We start from the raw sequence: 19,615 nt of genomic DNA on the forward strand, positions 1-19,615 counted from the left end.
CATAGTTTTTCATCCAAGAAAGTTTACCAAGATCCTCTAACATGAGGTCAATGCAATGGACAGCACAAAGGGTCCAAAACAAGTGGCAGTGCCTCTCCATAAGAAGTTTACCAGAAACAACATAATTTTCTGCATTATCTGTGATAGCTTGCACCACATTATCCTTACCCACCTCCTTCAACACTTCCTCCATTAGCTCACTCAAAGATATCTACATTTTTTTTTATTGAGGCATCAACTGATTTCAAAAACATCGTGGAACCTAAGAAAAAACAAAGAAATTTAACACAATGATTAATCAATTTAGTATCTAGTTCAATAATCAATTTACTACTAACTTCTAACTTTCTAAGTACAGTATTGAATTACTTGATGACGAGACAAGAAAATTCATTTCTTCTAGTTGTCCAACCATTGGTCATGATGGTGCAACTATTTGCCCTCCATACTTTATGTTGCTCCTCAATTTCAACTTTTACATCAGCCATTCATTAGGTCAAAATAAGACCTTTTAGCTCCATATTATTAGGGGCTTTGAACTTTGGACCAAAAATAGTAACAACATCTATCACAATTTTCCAATAAGGAGACCTAAAACAAATTAAATACACAAATTGAAATAAGTACACTTACTAAGTCACTAGTAAGAGAAGTAAGACGTAAAAATTCTTGAGTCTTGGAGGCAAGAGAAGACATACAAATAAACAAATCAAATAATAATTACCTTGCTGCATTAAATGGAAGGTTGTTGTAGAAGAAGAAATCTCCTCCAAGTGCCAACTTTGCTTGCTCATGTTGTTTCTTATTCCCACCCATGCCCTTAAGCGATGGTTGTACACATGGAGTTGTATGGAACAACGATAGAATCAAGTGTAGATCTTTGCTTATGAATTTGAGGCCCAATGCTCACACTTGTAGATGTAGTAGTACGAACTAGGGCGTGATTGGGATAACTTGAAGAGTCCTTTACACTTGTAGCTAATTGTGCCATCTCTTCTTGTTGCTTCTTTTCTAATTCTTTTTTCTCTTGAGATGCCTCTAAAAGAGTTTGCATATTGCGCATGACATCTTGGGGTACTGCCTTGCATGTAATGTCTTGTTATATGTACAATATGATATTTCAATCTATTAATGCCTCCCCCATTAGGTGTTACCACATAATGCTAACATGTAACAACTTTTTTATGGCCAGAATGACATGTTTCCAAGCCCTGTCCCCTAGTACTTCAATAGGGTCAACATCAGGGTTGGGTTTAGGCCTAGATCCACTATCCTCAAGCTGAGACATGATGTTGTTGCTGCTGCAATATATCATTAAAAAAAAGCATCTACAATATAAAAAATCAAATTGACAAATTACAAACACTAGAGTAGCTAGGCTGCTTACTTTTCAAGTTTTTCATCAACATAAAATGGAACAAATCTAAACACAAACAAATGGAAACAAAAAAAGCTTTATGAATGTAAAACAATTTACAAAATAACACAAAAAAATGTATCTACATCTTCAAATTTGCTCTAAAAATGGCAATGCAACTCAAGTTTGTAGAAGCCTCCTTCAATTGCTTATTTTAACTGCTCTCAATGCTTAGATGCAAACTACAAAGCGACACAATTGATCAACAAGCGATATATGAGAGCTAATTGATTTGCCAATCTTTCTCCTAAAATCCAAGTGCTTTTCTCTCATGACTTTTCTCTCTATTATTTGTGTTTGCAAGTGATAGAATGACCTTTTTAGGTCTTAGACATGCAATACATGCTGAAAAAAGAAAGGATGAAACATAAAAAAAGTGTTTTTGTGCACTTTTTAAGTGTTGGCTCACGACAAAGTCTTGCTAGTAGGACTTAGCGAGTTTTGTGAGTCATGTGACTTGATGAGTCCATGGAAACTCATTCAGGACTCGATCAAGTCCGAGGCAAGAGACCCCTAGCCTCGGGAGGCAGTCTCGCCTCGGGACTCACCAAGTCCTTGCATAACTCGTTGAGTCCTACGGCTGTAACTATGACAAACACACATCAACTTATCTATGAGTTAAATAGTGATTTACAAAATCTGAATGTTATTAATGTTAAGGAACCCTTATATATATGTTTCAAATATCAAAATCAGAATTATATATTAGTTATGTTGTATTACATGTTTTTTTACTTTGTTTATATTCAATAGATACCAAGAGAGGAACTTTTCACTCTTCCTATATACTTATCAGTGGTGCCCCTCCACCAAGGGTCAACACTCTTCACATGAGGCCATATTTAATATATCATATTATTATAATAATTATCTCCTAAGTTACTAGATTCTCTCCAATAACCCTCAAAGTTTTGTTAGATTTTGTACAAAGTCTGGTCCTTGTCAAATTTGCTAGTAGAACCTCAAATTTGCTACATATTTTGCCAGAGGAACCTAGGCAGAATTTTGAGCAAATTTGGAAGAATTTGCTAAGGAGTGGTCAAACTCGGGTGAAATCTGATCTCAAAACAAATTCTTCGACTTTTTAAAGTGGTTTTCTGCATAATTTGGTCTATTTGATGCTCCCAACCTTTAAAGTGACCGGTAAAAAGGCCAAAAAGGATGGTTTGTATGTCATTTGTGCATTTGTGAATGAAAAATAAATTTTTCTTTTAGAGGAAATCCAAATTGATAGTTGTAGTGGAAGTTCTTTAAAAAAGCTATGATATCTTTGAATTTGGGGCTTACAATTTGAATCTTAACTTTCGATCTAGCTCGGTTAGAAATTTGCTTAGCAATACAAAATAAAAATTTAGATAACTACACTTATCTTTGAACATTTACTTTCATTTTCAAATTGTCCCCTTGATGTGGAGATATGCTCCATGCATGTGACCAAGTAAGTGTATCATGTTGTATTTATGGCTAATGACGCGGTTAATATCCTATTAAACTTAAGCATAATAGATATGGTGGTATATTTTGCTATGTTGCTTTAGTATTAGCATAGTGGTGCATGGACTTGTTTATTGCTACATATACACACACATATGGAAAACAAAAAGCATATGTTTTTGTATGGACGAGCCAAAAACGAACCCGAATCCACTCCCAATTTTTTTGGAACAAATTTCAAACCCAAATCTCGAGCCCGACTTTGAACTTGAATCCAAATTGACAACTTAGATTATCTCTTATACTTAATTATATATTAATTATACAATTATACTATCTCAATAAATATAATTATTATATTATCAATACCATAATAATAATAATTATATAATCAATATGGTTATAATATACTAATATAATAATATTATGGATATAATTATTAAATCACAATAAATATATTATCACAAGCTTTTTGTTATCTATGTTGGCCTAAAGAAATCTGATCATAGCTACAAGAACATTAACATTATGCACATACACAAATATTGATATATTCCTCATACATGAGATATTAATATAAACATAGCCTATTCCTTAATCACTTTCTATAGTCCCTTAAGAGGATAGGTTGGTTTTTTCAAGCAGAGACGAAGTCATTCCTCACAAGGTAGGTGAGTCCCAAGATGGTTGACATATATTTCCATTGCCTTGAGGGGAAAGTTTGGAGATTGTTATGGACATGTATTCCCAATACCTTGAAGGGCACCTTCTTGTAGATTGGTTTTCAAGCACCCTAAGGCTAATTAATTCCCAATCCTTCATAGGGTTGATGTTTAGGAGAGAGATAATGAATAAGGCTCAAGTATGTTAACTATCAAATTTATTATGAATCATTCGATTTTTCTTATTTCGATTCGATTGAAACACATAGTGCTGTATGTTAATCATTGGAACCCCGCAACTTCCTAGTAGGTAACATTAGAAAGACTAGGTAAATTGCCATTCCATGCACAGTCCAAATCCTAGTTGAGAATTTTATGGTAATCAAGTCTCAATAATAGGGCACATTACATAATCTATGTGTTTATCCCTATTTCCCATTTTTCCCATTTCCCCTTTTTGCTTTTGTTTCTTCAGCTTTTCTACTTTTTGTCAAAAGCAAAGCCCTAGAAGTTTAATATATCATATGAGAAAGCTGCCCCTCTCAAACATAGATAAGATAAATTTATTAATGTCCAACGAAAGACTACCAAGGTCAAAGGGTCATATAATCCAATAGGAATTGCTTCAACTATTAAAATATTGGTTGTTATTGTAGCAACAAATCTATTTACTAACACTTGCTTTTTAATGTAAAACTTTGTATCTTAATTAGTCCCATATCAAATAAAATCTTAGGCATTTTGAAAAATTGTTCAATGATTCATCTCTTCCATTCAAAATTTGAATTGAAAGCATGTAAGAAATTAGATCTGGCAATCTTCTTTTCAATGCAAAAATTAGTAGCTGATTTGCTTATCCAGATTGCAAGAGATGGAATTTTGATCTTTTTTCTATCTAGATCTTACCATTAAAAAAATGACTACAATAATTTCAAAAGCTCAATTTCTCAAATTTGACGGATCTCTCAGTATTACATTGAATCTATGATTAGACCACTTTCTAGGAGCTTATCAAAGGGTACTTTTATACTGTCAGAGCATCTGACAACATTATAATTAGACAGTTTTGGTAGGAGGAATTTGTACTATAAATTTAAAAAATGAGACGTTCTTTTTAATAAGATTAGCAACTTGATTCTCAATTCATAGAAAACTTATAACATTTTCATAAACTTCCAATTTGATATCACAAGCAAACATGCATGCATCCACTAATAGAAAATGTGATGATACAATTAGATGGGTATATAGAGGGTACTAATGTACCCAAATATTTGATATACCTAGAATAGAAGAGTACCACAAAACTACAATTATACTGTTCCACAATTCTGATGGAAGAAATCACTCAAAGTAATTCCTACTATGGGATATGAGGTTAGTAATTCCTACTATGGGATATGGAGGTTACTGGAGAGTTATACAACACATCACAATTCATTCTATGGAAGGGATAGCTAAAGTCATTCATTTTTGATAGTCAAGTTAATATATCACATGTTATCATTGCAATGTTATTAGTCTCTCATCTGTTAACCCTAGTGGTGGAGAAAATGATACATTACAAATGTCCAATTTTCATAAGTATTGTATAACAATTACATGACACACAACACAAGATGCACACTAGGTCAGTATACCTTGAACATTTGTCATGCTAAAATGTAAGAAATTAAAAGTAGAAACTGAATTACTTATTAAGATCCCTTTGCACCATAAAATAATCTTTAATAAACTAACAAGCAGTTCAAATTTAATATATTAGGACATACAAAAAGGAAAATCAAATATATCCTTCTACTCTTTTTTGTTCTTCTCTTTCCCCTTCTCATCCTCCTCTTCCTTCATCTTTGTCATCCTCTCCTCCTTTTTTTCCTTTCTTTTTCTTCTTCCCCTTCTCTTCCTTCTTTTTATTTCACTTTTTTTTGTACTTTCTTTTATTGCTTTCTTCTTAGTTTTCTCCTTTTTCTTTATCCTCTCCATCTTCTATCTCTTCTTCTCCGTCTTCTTCTCCTCCTTCCCCTTCTTCTCTTTCTTAGCCTTATTTTCACCTTCCCTTCTTCTTCTTCTTCTTCCTCGTTCTTCTCTTTCTTCTCTTTTTTCTCCTTTCCCTCTTCCTTTTTAATCATTCTCCGTCTTCACATGTCATTTCTCAATGGCTTCTTTCTTGACTATAAGAGAGATTACTTATAAATTTGTATCTAGTTAAATAAATTGATTAAATTTTGTAGGGTGTTTGAAAGTTTTTAAATAAAGAAAAAATATATATCTCATGAACTTCTCTCCCCATTAAAATTTTAATATATTCATAAAAATTCAAATTTATTCAAATGATTTGGTTGTAAAAAATGATATTAATCACAAATAATATATATTTTTTTATAAAAGAAATGGTGGAAGAGAAAATATGATCCAAATTTTTTTATTACTAAACTTGTGGACAATCTATTCTTGAATCTCATCTATATTTTTCACTCAATCAAATATTTATAGCAAATATTGAACTTTAAGCTTGATTACTATTTTCAATAAATCAATTATTTCAAAATTTTGAGTTTGAGACTTCTCATTACAATTTAGATTTGCAAATAAAATAAAATTTCTTGCTTCAAATATAATGAAATGATATTTTTCCTTTTTCATTTTAATGATCATATCTATCACTTTAATTGTCTCTAAGAAAGCATAACTAAAATAATCGTAGTTTCTAATTAGACAAATTTTGTTTCTCCAAATTCATTTTGGATGCGATAAGAAATGTATAATACGTTCAAAATTAAATGTACTAAAAACATCTCTTTCGATTTCCTTCCTTATTTAAATACACTTTCTAAATACATGTAAATTTATAAAAACATATTAAAAAAAACTATTATAAATAGAAAAATAGTAATATAGAATAAATATACAAAATCAACTACCATATAATGCAAATCTGATTCTAGATATAATCAATACCCAAGGAGCTGTCAAAGGGCAAATAAAAATATATGTTATGAAAAGAAATAGATTATGAATATTCATAACACAATGAGGTGCAATGGTAATCCAAATATGTAAATTGATGTAAATGCAAGATATTCATAGGTATATAAATTCTAATTGTAAACTTTTTATAATTAATGACCAAGCCAAATTCTTATTGACAACTTCATAACGTTGAAAACCATGTTTGGTTATGTTTGCGATGGGCTATTCTCTTTTCAAATAGAGTATATTGTGTCGGATTGAAGGTGGTTTGCGGCCTTCTAAGGGCATCGGCTTTTAGGCTAGGGTCCCATGGAAGCCAGCTTCCTTAAAAATAGAGCTGCACCCGCTGAGATTTTTTAGGAAATTTGTAAGGTGAACGGTCCTGTGGATTTTGTAATTTGAGTTTCAGCTCCCAAATTTAAGGAAAAACTTTCTAAAATTTATTTTATGATAAAAGACATTTTTAGTTTTAAAGTTTCAGTCTTTGACAAATGACTAGATTTTTCCGTAAGTTGGTGGGGCTATTTCCAGCCCCACCCCATATTCATCCGCATCCTAAAAAAGCGGGGCTCCTATTATGAAGGAAAAGATTCTAATTAAACGTGTAGCCCCTCAAAAAATTTCCTCTACCTGAAAAATAGCCTTGTAGCCCCCCCTCATGGGACCTCTGCCTTATTGTTTGATATGAGTATACAATGAAACATTTATTTCATTTAGCTAACTACTATTTGATTCTCTTGGTTTTTCAAAGTTTCATTTTCAGTGGTTTATTTTGGGTATTCCTCAGACCTGTCATATGATTTTCTTTATGATGGGTAACTTGTTTTAATACCTTTCATTTTACATTTTCAGAAAAAAATTGTGTCAATTTTTTAGTTTAAAAAATGTTTAACAAATCTTTTTAAATTTAAATATTTTATAAATTATGAATTAAGAAATATAAATTAGTAACATATAAAAAGTCTTCATGAACTTGTAGCTTTAAATTAGAAATATTTAAAACAAATAAAATAAAATAATCAAGTCTGTAAATAAATTATAAATATAAAAAACAACTCAAATAATTTAAGCAAGTTTCTAAATTCATAGCTTCAAATTAATATAAATATATAACAAATAATATAAAATAAATATATTACGTACTAATATAATATTGTAAATGATTAAAACTAAGTTTTTAGAATTTATTCTATTTTATTTTAACAAGATTTAAATTATTATAAATGTATAATAATCAAAATAAAAGCATATATAATATAAAATAAGATAAATTTATGATATATATATTATACATATTATAAAATCACAATTATTAAGTAAAATCTTGAGTTGCCTATTTAAATATTGAAAGTTTAATAATAAATTTAACTGTTATATTGACGGTTTTATAGAAATTTAATCTATCAGTTCATACGATATAAAAAAAATTTCAGCCTGTTATATACAGTCCAAAAGTTCTAAAACAATTTTAGCCTGTCATATACTATACCTTGACCTTTCAAAAAGTCACACTCTGCACAATAGCAAAAAATTCCGAACATAAGAAAGGCTGCGGTGAGTTAGATGTCTAACACAAGCAGTGGTCGCGTGGAAAAATATCGGTAATTACTCGAAGATGCCTTTCATTAAGAATCCAGATTTTTTACCCTGGTCAACTAATATAAACAATGCGTAATTTTGATCCGTTTTACATTTTCAATCATTGATGACCATATATCGCCCATCATTTAACAATAATTGGAGAAAAACAGAAAATATAATATACATACTATACGCGTAAGAGTGTATGAATATTATAATATTGTATATAAACATATAATATGTATTATTAATTATATATTTACATATAATAATTATAAGTATATATACTTGTGTTTTTTTTCATACATAGAGTATATGTGCTTTCTTTTTTAGGTTTTTAGTTTTTACTTCCTCTTATCTTTATTTTGTGATTTCTTCCTACTTAGGTGCTTCCTGTGATATATTTCTTAGGTATTTCTTATCCTCTTCTTGTTTTCAAACATTTTATTTACTTCTTATGTTCTCATTTTTAGTTTCCATTTCCTTTTTGTTTTGTCATTGGAGTGTGATCCTTGTGGTTCCTTGTTCAGCCATCTACTCTATTATTCTGTTATATTTGACCTTGGCGTGTTTGCAATCTCTGTTTCCTTGGTCCTTTTATCTTTTGGGTCAGTCACCATCTGCAACTCACTTTGTTTTGCATCTCTTGCTCTTCTTCATCCTGATGATGCATCACTAGTGTGATTCGAAATATTGTTGGTAAATCAGTGTAATACAATAGATTGTGGAAATTTGATCTCTGTAATAATTAGGGAGGTTATACCCATTACAAAAAGACTAATTTATAAATGAATTATAACTTTTTGCTCAAATTATCCCTTTGACCGAGCATTATTTTTCCCTTCTAAAATCAATAGTTATCTGCACTGCAAATTTCTTAAACATAACAAATTTATTTAAATTTATTTGGATTAATTTTGAGAAGAGGTAGCTGGCAGAGATTGACTACAAATTTTCAAATTTTCTTTCTTTTTACATAGTAATGAAACTGACTTTTTCTGTTTATGTATGTATTCCAATCCTCAGGGATTTAATTTTCCTACTCCAATGAGGTTGAATGAGAATAGGCCACAATTCGTCAATGACTTCACTAGCTGAAAATACAGATATTGTCTGAAACAATTAATTTAAATTGCATAGATAATTGAATATTGAGTTGGATGAAGGTTTCTACTATTTTATTGATTGCACTTAAATATGTTTTATGCAGAGTTACAATACACTCAGGAGATGGGAGAGCCTTTCCTGTAAACATATGAATTTTACCAATGATAGTATCAAGAACAGGTCAGATGGTTCTAAGAAGGTCAAATTATTAGATATCTTTTTGGGTTATTTCTCTGTACATTATATTACGTTTTAAAGAAATGGGATTATGTATAATAGTATAACAATTTGATCACAAGCTGGCTACTTGGCCATATTACAGGTTACCATTTGTAGCCTTTATCTGTCTTTTTGTAAAAGGCTATTGTGGGTATATAATTACAATACACAAATATTTGTAATTTCTTACATTTTCTGAGAATAAATATCACAAAGGGTTTATGTTTACCATTTGCTGAAAGTTAAAAGGTCATTTATGATTTTTATAAAAAATAAAAAATACAGGAAGGAAAGGTTCCTCAATGTGACTGATAGAGAATAAGTATTCACTCCAAGAAATATAATCATTTCTTTTCTAACAGTCCACCGAAAAGGCAGGTTCCATATTTATAGTTTTTTTGATTAGCTAAAAATGTATTTAACACAATAATGGCTCTAGAGATGACAAATAAATGCAAATGTAAACATGATATGTTGTGGGCATGCTTCCATCACGTCTTTCACTTACCTTTTTATCTGTTGTAATAATCTGTGAACCTCTTCTCTCCTATGATATTCTTTCTGGTATCTCATGTTGTCCCTATCGCAAGCATAGACTGTATAAAGAATTTCTATCAGATAAAATTACTCCCCATAAAATCTGATTAGTCAATTATTAATTTACAAATGATTATCACATTAAGTTTATTGCCTCAAATCAAATCTAATTAATGCAGAGTCTGTTCAGATCAATAATTAGAAATTTAAATAATGCTCAAAATTATGGGGCACGATAATCGTCAGCTCAAGTGAAGCTTAAGTCAGCCAATAATAATAACAATTGACTCTCAATGAGAATTGTTAGGAAGCAATCTGGTTACGCTAACCATACTGGAGCTCTACCATGAATGCCTTTTAACAATGAATCTTATAATCCAGGGAAATTTTGAAGGATGGATTCTATTTTCAAATTAAAGAAGGATTGGTGAATCTTGGCAATTTAGAAGTATGGAATATTATATCACGTTGTCATTCAACACAAAAATGCTGTATTTAATCAATATTGCCTGTATATTTTTGCCCAAAAACCTTGCAAATATTTAGTTGGAATTTTTTTCCAGTTGTCTTTTTTGTTTGGAAAAACTAGTCAAATGGTGATTGATGGGAAGTAACCCCAAAGAGTCCCTTGCTGATGCTGAGAAATATGATTACAATGATATGTTTAATTGAATATAATGTCGAGGTTGTACATTACATGATGCATGATGCTCTTGCATCAGACGCCTATAGTAGGAAATATTTTGTGGAAAGTAAAATTTTTAATTTAAAAAAAAAAAGAAATTGAAAAAAAGGAGAAAAAGAGGAATTTCTATTTTCAAGGTGCATAGGTGGCATAAATAGAAAAATAAGAAAAATAGTTGTCATTACATTTATCGAGGTGTGTAGATGGCATCTTAGAAGTTTGTGGAAAGTTCCTTAAATCATGCATTTAATATTTGTTGTGATTCACAAAAGAAATGTAATTTTCTAATTGGGCCACATGGTGGTGCTTAGTTGTATTTGGGTAGGAATTTAATATATGTTTTAAGGTAGTTGTATTTACCTTTTATCCCATATTGGTTGTGTTTGTAATATCTTGGGTGTTAAGTGCCTATTTAAGCAAGGCATATGAGCATTTGTAATCAAGTTCTTGAAGTGTAAGCTCTTCAAGTGTAAGTTCATGAAGTGTAAGCTCTTCGAGTAGAAGCTCTTGTAGTGAAGCTCTTAGTGTGGAAGCTCTCTTAATTTTGTAAGAGTTTGGAGTTCTCTCATTTGGAGAATATTGTAAGGATTTTCAAGTATAATAAAAGCATGCTTTGCAAAGCATTTTATCTTCTCTTTGTCTCCATAATGTTGTGACCTTGGTTGTGAGTCTGTAAGGGTGGTGTGGCTCTTCATCATCAGTGGTATCACAGTGGGAGTTCCTGAGCGTGTGGATAGATTGCCGAATGTGAGGCAATTTGCACCAGGACCTTGAGTTGGGTAAAGATTTTCAAGAAGTTCTTGATTGTGTAGACATATTGCCTACTGTGAGGTAGTTTGCACGAGGATCGTGATTTCAGCTAAGTGTGTAGACAGATCGCCACTTGTGAGGCAGTTTGCATGAGTTACTTGTGTAAGTTGATATTTGTCTTATGAAGACTTGATTATGGAGAAGAGAACAAAGAAGATGACTTTTGTGATTGGATGGATTCTGAGGATTCCTAAGCTTGAGAAGATTAGAGAAAGAAATCAAGAGGCATTGCGAGTTGATTTGCAGAAGCAAGTGAATGAATTAGAAGCAGAGTTGCAGAAGAGAAGAGCTTCTCACCAGAAAAGAGATGTTGACAATTCCTTGGATGTGGAAAAGAAAGACGATCCAGTGGAGTATCACACTTGTGGTACAAAAGAAGAGCAAGAGGATGAAGATACATATATTTGTGAACCTGAAGTTAAAGAAGATGAAGAGCATGAAGATGTAAAGATTTGTGAGCCAGAAGTAGATGAAGATGATTTGAAGATTGCAACAATAGAGGAAGAGTATAATGCCTCGGTTGGAGGTTAAACAATTGAAGCGGTTACTTGCCTTGTTGAAGAGATGGAAGAAGAAATCAAAGATGAAGATGTGAAAGAGGTAAATTTCTATGAATCATGGGATGTTGTCTTTGAGATGAGTTTGAAAGATATTGATGACGGTTTGCATGAGGATCTTATAAGAGATGTGTGGTATGAAAAGGAAGATTGGTACGGTGTTGCTGAGTTTAATTCAATAAGATTGGAGGAGGATGAGAGTTATACTTGGACAGAGTTCATCGTGGAAAAGTATTTTCAGCAGCAGACACTTATTCCAGCTAGGTGTTGGACAAGAAGAAAGAAGAAAATATATCGAGAATGGATACTTGTTCCAGCTAAGTGTTGGAAGAGAAGAAAAAAGAAATGTCAATAGTGGCTACTTCATTTTGTGAATTCATATCCACAAAATTTTTCCTACCATGGGTGTCTGATGCAGGAGCATCATGCATCAAAAATAAAAAGGGGCATGTTGAAAGTAAAAAATAAATAAAAAAATAATAATAATAAAATAGGAAAAAAAAGAAGAGAAAAAGAGGAATTTCTATTTTCAAGGTGCATAGGTGGCGTAAATAGAAAAATAAAAAAAATAGTTGTCATTACTTATATCGAGGTGTGTAGGTGGCATCTTATAAGTTTGTGGAAAGTTCCTTAAATCACGCATTTAATATTTGTTGTGATCCACAAAGGAAATGTAATTTTCTAATTGGGCCACATGGTGGTGCTTAGTTGTATTTGGGTGGGAATTTAATTTTTGTTTTAAGGTAGTTGTATTTACCTTTTATCCCATATTGGTTGTGTTTGTAATATCTAGGGTGGTAAGTGCCTATTTAAGCAAGGCATATGAGCATTGTAATCAAGTTCTTGAAGTGTAAGCTCTTCAAGTATAAGCTCTTCAAGTGTAAGCTATTCGAGTAGAAGCTCTTGCAGTGAAGCTTTTAGTGTGGAAGCTCTTTTATATTGTAAGAGTTTTGAGTTCTCTCATTTCGAGAATATTGTAAGGATTTTTAAGTATAATAAAAGCATGCTTTGCGAAGCATTTTATCTTCCCTTTGCCTCCATATTGTTGTGACCTTGGTTGTGAGTCTATAAGGATGGTGTGGCCCTTCATCACTACATAATGTATTGGTGTTGATGGTGTCTGATAAAAACCATCTCTGTGATTTATTTGCGTGTAATATAGAAGTCACATCTAGGTCTGCAGATAAGTTCCTACAACTTTTGGGGTCATTAGAAAACGGAATTAGGATTCATTGAATATAATAAAACCTTGTTCTTAGGCACTATGGATTGTCTAGAGGATTCTGTATGCACACTTCCAACTGTTTAGAATATTCTTGTGAATATCAATTGAACCCCTTGTTTAAAGTCTTTATTAGCGTCCTAAACACACCATTGACCATGTTTCACAGACCAAAAGTGAGGGCATACTATCATCAGAAAAGACTGATATGTAATAACCAACATTTAGACATCAACTATTTCTGGCCATCAAATACTTTTTAGGTGTTGTTATGCTTCTGACATAAGAAAAACTGATTGAATGGAAAGCCCCGAAAAACTCTGATATCTTCTAATATTGCTGTCATCATAAAAAAACTGATTCAATGAAACGCCCTGAAAAACTATGATATCTTCTAATATTGCTGTCATCTTCCAATCATTCCTGGAAATGATAATTCTTGTTTCAGATCATAGATATGTATCTTCCAATTTGTGTCATCAAACACGCACAATTTTTTTCAGTATAGCTATAATGTCTTATGTGTGGCTCCTTCTTTGGCATTATTATCAGTTAAAATTTTTAATATCAGCTTCAAACCATAGACTTTTCTGTCTCAAAATTTTTAATATCAGCTTCAAACCATAGACTTTTCTGTCTCTCATCTTCACGGAAAACCTTTGAAAGAATTTGACATTGATTTAATCAAGGGGCCATATGTCAATGGAAGTTACGAGTCTTCATGAATTTTTAGTAACCATCAGTTTCAATATACTGAATGAAAAATTTCAAAAGGATTTCCAATAATCTTAAGATTTTATGTATTTTGCGAAAACATCAATTTTTTCAGGCAAAAGGTTTTTTTTTTGCCAGCAACCATGGTGAATCTGCAATTCTGTTGGTGACTATGATTCCAAAGTCATAGTTCCTGGACTCTCCAAGACTCTCCGAGTCCTGGCGAGTCTCGAGCCGAGCGACCCTAGCTGAGTCCCAGGAAGTGGAGACTTTCCAGGAAATTGCTCTAGGTGAAACTCACTTGAAACTGGCTTTTTGCCAAGTCTTACCAAGTTTTTGGTGAGTCCCGAGTTGGGTCAGCCTTGCCAAGTCTGTGCCAAGTTTCAGTCTCGTTTCCATTTCAAAATAAAGGATTTAAGTTAATTATATATTTATTATTTTGAAGGCCATGCTCTCAAACTGCATTGTATATTGACCTATTCGTAAAAATATCTTGCTTTACAATGTTCTACATTTCTTTGAGTCATCTACTAGGAGGCCATTGTAGCCCGACGCTTCATTTCCAGTTTTTCTGTAGAGTTCTTGTTGTAGTTCTTTCTTAGTTAGAGGCATGCCATTTTTTGGGTGTTGCTGTTTCTCTATTGCATTTCTGCTATGCTGTACTAACCTGTTACAAATATTTTGACATAGGGATGAACTGCAACAGATTTTATTTCATCTTGAGATGAGCTTCTTGCTATAATCTTTATAGTACTAATAGCTGAGTGCTATACTTTTGTTCATTTGAGTTTGCTGTCTTTAGTTTTTTGTTCTGTACTTGGGATTTGTCAATGATTTTGGCAAATGTAGTCAGAGACTTTTGTCCGTACTTTTTCTGACCATAGATTTAAACACTGATATAACAGCGAATCAGGTCAGCCTTGTTTCATGTCGAGAGGAATTTATATCATTTTCTCTATGCTTTCTATGTGAAATATTTTGGTGGTGTTTCCTTTGGGGCAATGCATCTTAAAGACTTAAACTACTTCAAGGAAATACAGAAATTCATCAATCTAACACTAAAGATACAAGGGAAGTCTCTTCCTGATAAAGTCAAGGATACAAGGGAAGAGAAATTAGGCATGTGCACGTATACCCCAAGAGGAAAGGACATAACCCTTTTTAAGGGAACATTTGAATTAAACTTTGGCCTACAAAGCCAACCCTTGTTTAAAAAGCATCAATTCCCTAGACTAAGAGTAAGGGTCCTTAGTAAAGCTAGCCTTAAATTTGAATTTCCACAAAAATCCAACATTAGTCCAACTTGTTTTTGGCCTTTTAGGTATTTTACAGTTTGCAATTGTCTTTAGTCATCCACTTGTACCTAGATGAGAGGATCACTCCGAGAAAGGGAAAACTGAATAAGCAATCAAAATTCAGATTGAAGCCATGGCCATACACTCTTAAACGAAATATCCAAAATTCACTTTTAGTTGTTTTATACATGGTCTCAAAAATTGCAACTTGGTAAAGCTCAGTGGACCTGATTTTGACTTAGATTCAACTACTTGGCAAGAAATTAGAGGTAGAGGGATCGAAGTTCTGTTCCCAAAGGATTTCTGCTAGTTGTAGTGTATAACCCTAGACTTGGTCCTATTGAGGTAGTAAATAGGTGCAATCCGGATCTAGTCTCATTGCTTAATCAGAAAGATACATTCTACATGGTATTATGATACTGATCGGGTACCTTTATATTATATCTCACTATGTAAAGTACATCCCTTATATCTCCTTTGTATCTTATTCTTCTCTATGCTCTCATTATCTTTGGTCATTTAGTGACTAGATATCCTATCTATACTTCTATCTTCTATAAGAGAGGTAACCCTGACATGGTATCCTTATAGTCTAATCTATTCAGTAACTCATCTATTCCAGAACTCTGTTACTGGATTGCATCCTTCCTCTAGACTGATGTTTGTATCCCATTTTCCAGTCAACATCGTCCCTTCGACAAATCTTTCACTTGTCCTCAAGTCAACTACTCTTCTGCTGTGAGAGAATCTCTTTATAAATAACCTGCAGCATTTGGAATTGATCATCTCATTGCTTCTTTATTGTTCTTAGCTGGTTGATATGAATGTGCAAGTGCAATAGCTGAGACTCTGCTTCGAAAAGAAATGCTGGATTTGAATCTTATTTAGGAAGGTTTGTGCTTTATGAATCAGACCTAATGTGTGCTAGTCTCAAGTTGACAAACTCCTGGAGCTGCCTTAACACTTCTTTTTGCCCCTTCTCTATTTGCTCTTGTTGGTACTGATGTTGATCATTTAGGCGTTCAATATTAACCCGGGTGGTCCCATCGAAATCTTGCATAGCATCATGCTACACGTAGTTTTGGAGATTTATATTTCAAGCTGCTCTACTTTATCCTTGTGTCTGAGAATGTTAAGCCACTGTAAAAAATATAGGTAGAGCTCCTTAATCTCTCTGGCAGCCTTCTTTGTGGTGGTCAGTTATGTCTCCAGAGTAGTTTGGGTTGCGGCACACTAGTGCCTAGCCTCATCTTCTTAAACTCCTACTGCACCTCCTTTTGGAGACTATACTTTTGTTTTCTAGGATCATTCAGAAGCTTGCCAATGAGTGGCTGGAGATGATCCAACGTGGGCTGAGAAGGGTCCTTTTGATCTGTGGGAACTTATTTTGTACATCTTCGATTATCTCATTTATCTTATTGGCTGCCACTATGTGCTCCTTTAGGGCCTATTGTTGTCTGCTGTAACATATCTCCCAGTTGAAACTTTAGTGGTGTAATGCTGCTTATGTCTAATCTGTCCCCAATTACTGAAATCTTGAAGAATTAGGTTGTTGATTCCAGTTTTTCTTGTGTGTGTGTCAATATTTGTCGGATGTGTGCCATTGTAGAAGTCTCCCTTGATACTATAGATGCCTTTCTGTGAGATGACGGGGAGGGCCTGTGAGGGGCTCTTTCAACATCTATGTCCTCTCTTCACATATCGCCTTATATGCCCTAGTAGCAATCTTGGTAATCTCCATTTGTGCCTTTTGAATCTCTTCAGGTTTGTCTAACACCAACTTATCTAAACTTTTCTAATTCCAAAGTTCAGCTCCCAGGTTTTGCTTCAACTTTGTAGTTTTGGTGGAGTCAAGTCTGGGTCTGTTGTTTCAATAGCTTTGTGTTTTGAATTCGCCTCTTCTTGCTTGGCTTTGGAGCATTGGTTTCTTATTGTTGTAGCTAGAGGAACTGGGGTGTTTCTAGATAAAATCCTCTCTTCTATAGTTTTTGCCTGTCATGTAGCTGATTGCGGTGCATTTAGTGGTTGGTTTGTTTAGGATGAGCATATGGGGATATTTTTCCAAGATTATAACGAAGATGCTCTGGAACAAGTTTTGGTCGAGTTGTTCTTCACTAATGAGTGGATGTTGCGGGTTCAAGGAGTGGTCATTCTATTGGTACTCCTTCACTAGATGAATTTGATGACGATGGTGGTTGGTCTTCCTAATTGTTCGAGCATAGACTAAGTTGCATGCTTCTCCTTTTTTAGTACTTTTGCAGTGGTGCCCAATTTCCTTCTTATTAACTAGGTCCATTGAACGTAGGTGGCTATAACTTGTACACTCAGATTGTGTAATCTTCCAAACCTCCTCTAGTCAGTTAGGTTGGTTACCTTCTCCTTCATAAGTTTTTCATTCTTCTTCTTGTTCTCTTCTCTAGTAATTGCTTTCTCTTGAGCCATGGAGTCAAACAACTCTTTTGAAGTTTGATTTTGGTGTTGTTTTGAGTGCTTGGAAAGTTGGAGAAGGCTCTATTAGCATGAATGCTGATGATACTACTTTGAGGGAGTATCCTAAGTATTGGAGAGTTTTGACATGTTGCGCTCATGACTGTGTTTGTCATTGATGTCAACATAGCATGGTTTCTGTAAATATTGGTTGAGTAGCAGACACAGATCTTAATGGTACGGACAATATTTTGATTGTTTGGTGATGTGCAGTTATGGACATGTTCGACACAATGTCCTAATGACGTGGTCAAGTGTGCAGAGTCTAAGTTGAAGACATACAAAAGTTGTACCTGATTTACAGAGAGTAGTTCAAAGACAAAGTATTGGGAAAGCAGTTCTTGATGTTTGTTCGCTATCTTACATCTGAGATGTAATGAGAAGATGTGCAGTCAAGCAATGACAGAGGACAGTTAATTTGTTGGTGATGTCAACGAGTGCGCAAGCCCTAGTCTTGCACGTGTGAAGTTTTGTATAGACCATGAGATGACAGTGCTATTGTAATTGTTATTAATTAATTATCTTATTATAATTAATTGGGAAAGCCTCAAGGTTGATGCAAGGAATTATTTTGAAGATATGGTATAAAGAAAAGATGTTTTTCCTTGTTTGTAATGTGAGTATGAGTGTTGTGATCCATTGAAGTGTGAAGTGCAAAGTGCAAAAAGAAGTAGAGTGCTTAAGGAATGCAAGTAAGCGATCCAAGGGATTATTGGATGTGAGTTTTATGATCTGATTACAAGATCAGAAAGAGCAGAGGTCTGGTTGATAAGACAAAAGAAGAGGAAGGAATTACATTCCATTTCTATTATTCTACAAGGAATAATACAAAGATCATTTGGACAGTAGGTTCATTGGTCTTATCCTTGAAGTTGTTTGGGCAGTGGGTCTAGTTGTCTTCCACAACTCCTAAAAGGGTTGGAATTTCCTAATAGGGATTCAAAATCTATTATGACAAGGACTCATATGTACTGAATGTATTTATAGACTCCTAACAAGGTCCATCCTCTAACAAGGAATATTTATATTAGTACATCATCTTGTGGGTTCCATCCCCATTGTGGCTTTTTCTTTGATCAAGGGTTTCCCTAGTGAACATATCCAGTGTTATTGTGTATGAGTATTTTGCTGTGGTTTCAGTTTACATTGCTCATATGGTTAAGTTTGTTTAAGGTTGATAATTGTGATAATAGTTGCATAACTGATTCACCACCACCCCCCCTCCCCAGTTATATTGGTGGACTATATAGTCTAACAAGATCTAGGCATAGACCTCCATTTCTATATCGTTAATATTGTATGGCAAGGGTGAGATCCATTACGTGCAAGGCTCTAGAGCATCCATGATATGTTATCTTTGTTCACATAAAATGCTATGCTATCAATATACTTTTGAATAATTTGCAGGGATATTTGGAGACTCTCCTACATATTCTCAAAACTTATAAAATAACCCCTAAATACTTAAATGTATGTATGAGGCTTTGGAAATGCCCTAACATAGTCTAAGATTTGAGTTGCTATCGTTTTGTCTCGGGTTGACTTCTTTAGACTAAACTAGGGAAGCTATTGAAGGAAGTAAAATGCCAAGTTGATCAACATAGTGTTGTTCTACAATGTGTAGTTTGTACTTTTTTTTCTGGGTTGTGTTCTTCAACAACTTTTACCACACAATTTCATGTAGATCAATCTTTACCTTCTACTACCATCTAATGTGCAATATGCACAATTGTCATTGTTGTAGAGCCCTCTTGGTTTCTAAAGTAGACTTTGTATGCAATCACCTTCTTGGCATAGAGGACCCCTAGGTTAGGAATGCTATTGGTCATTAGGTTTTGACCATCAAACTTTGCTCGAGTTAGATTTTCTATCTTGGTATTTTAAATACCCTTTTTGAGTAAGAAAAGCCTTTCCCATC

General features: G+C 33.4%; 1 protein-coding gene across 1 annotated transcript in view; it reads left to right on the forward strand.

Moving 5' to 3' along the window:
- The window catches only part of LOC149529428 (uncharacterized), a 95,204-nt gene extending 85,586 nt beyond the window's left edge, over positions 1-9,618 (forward strand). The window contains exon 3 of the mRNA XM_089808544.1: positions 9,275-9,618. The gene's annotated coding sequence lies outside the window, so the exon portion shown is untranslated. The remainder of the gene's footprint in view (positions 1-9,274) is intronic.
- Positions 9,619-19,615: the final 9,997 nt, after the last annotated feature.

Source organism: Cupressus sempervirens, chromosome 11 (assembly GCF_028749045.1).
Source record: "Cupressus sempervirens isolate cs-2001-9-10 chromosome 11, ASM2874904v1, whole genome shotgun sequence".
NCBI lineage: Eukaryota > Viridiplantae > Streptophyta > Pinopsida > Cupressales > Cupressaceae > Cupressus > Cupressus sempervirens.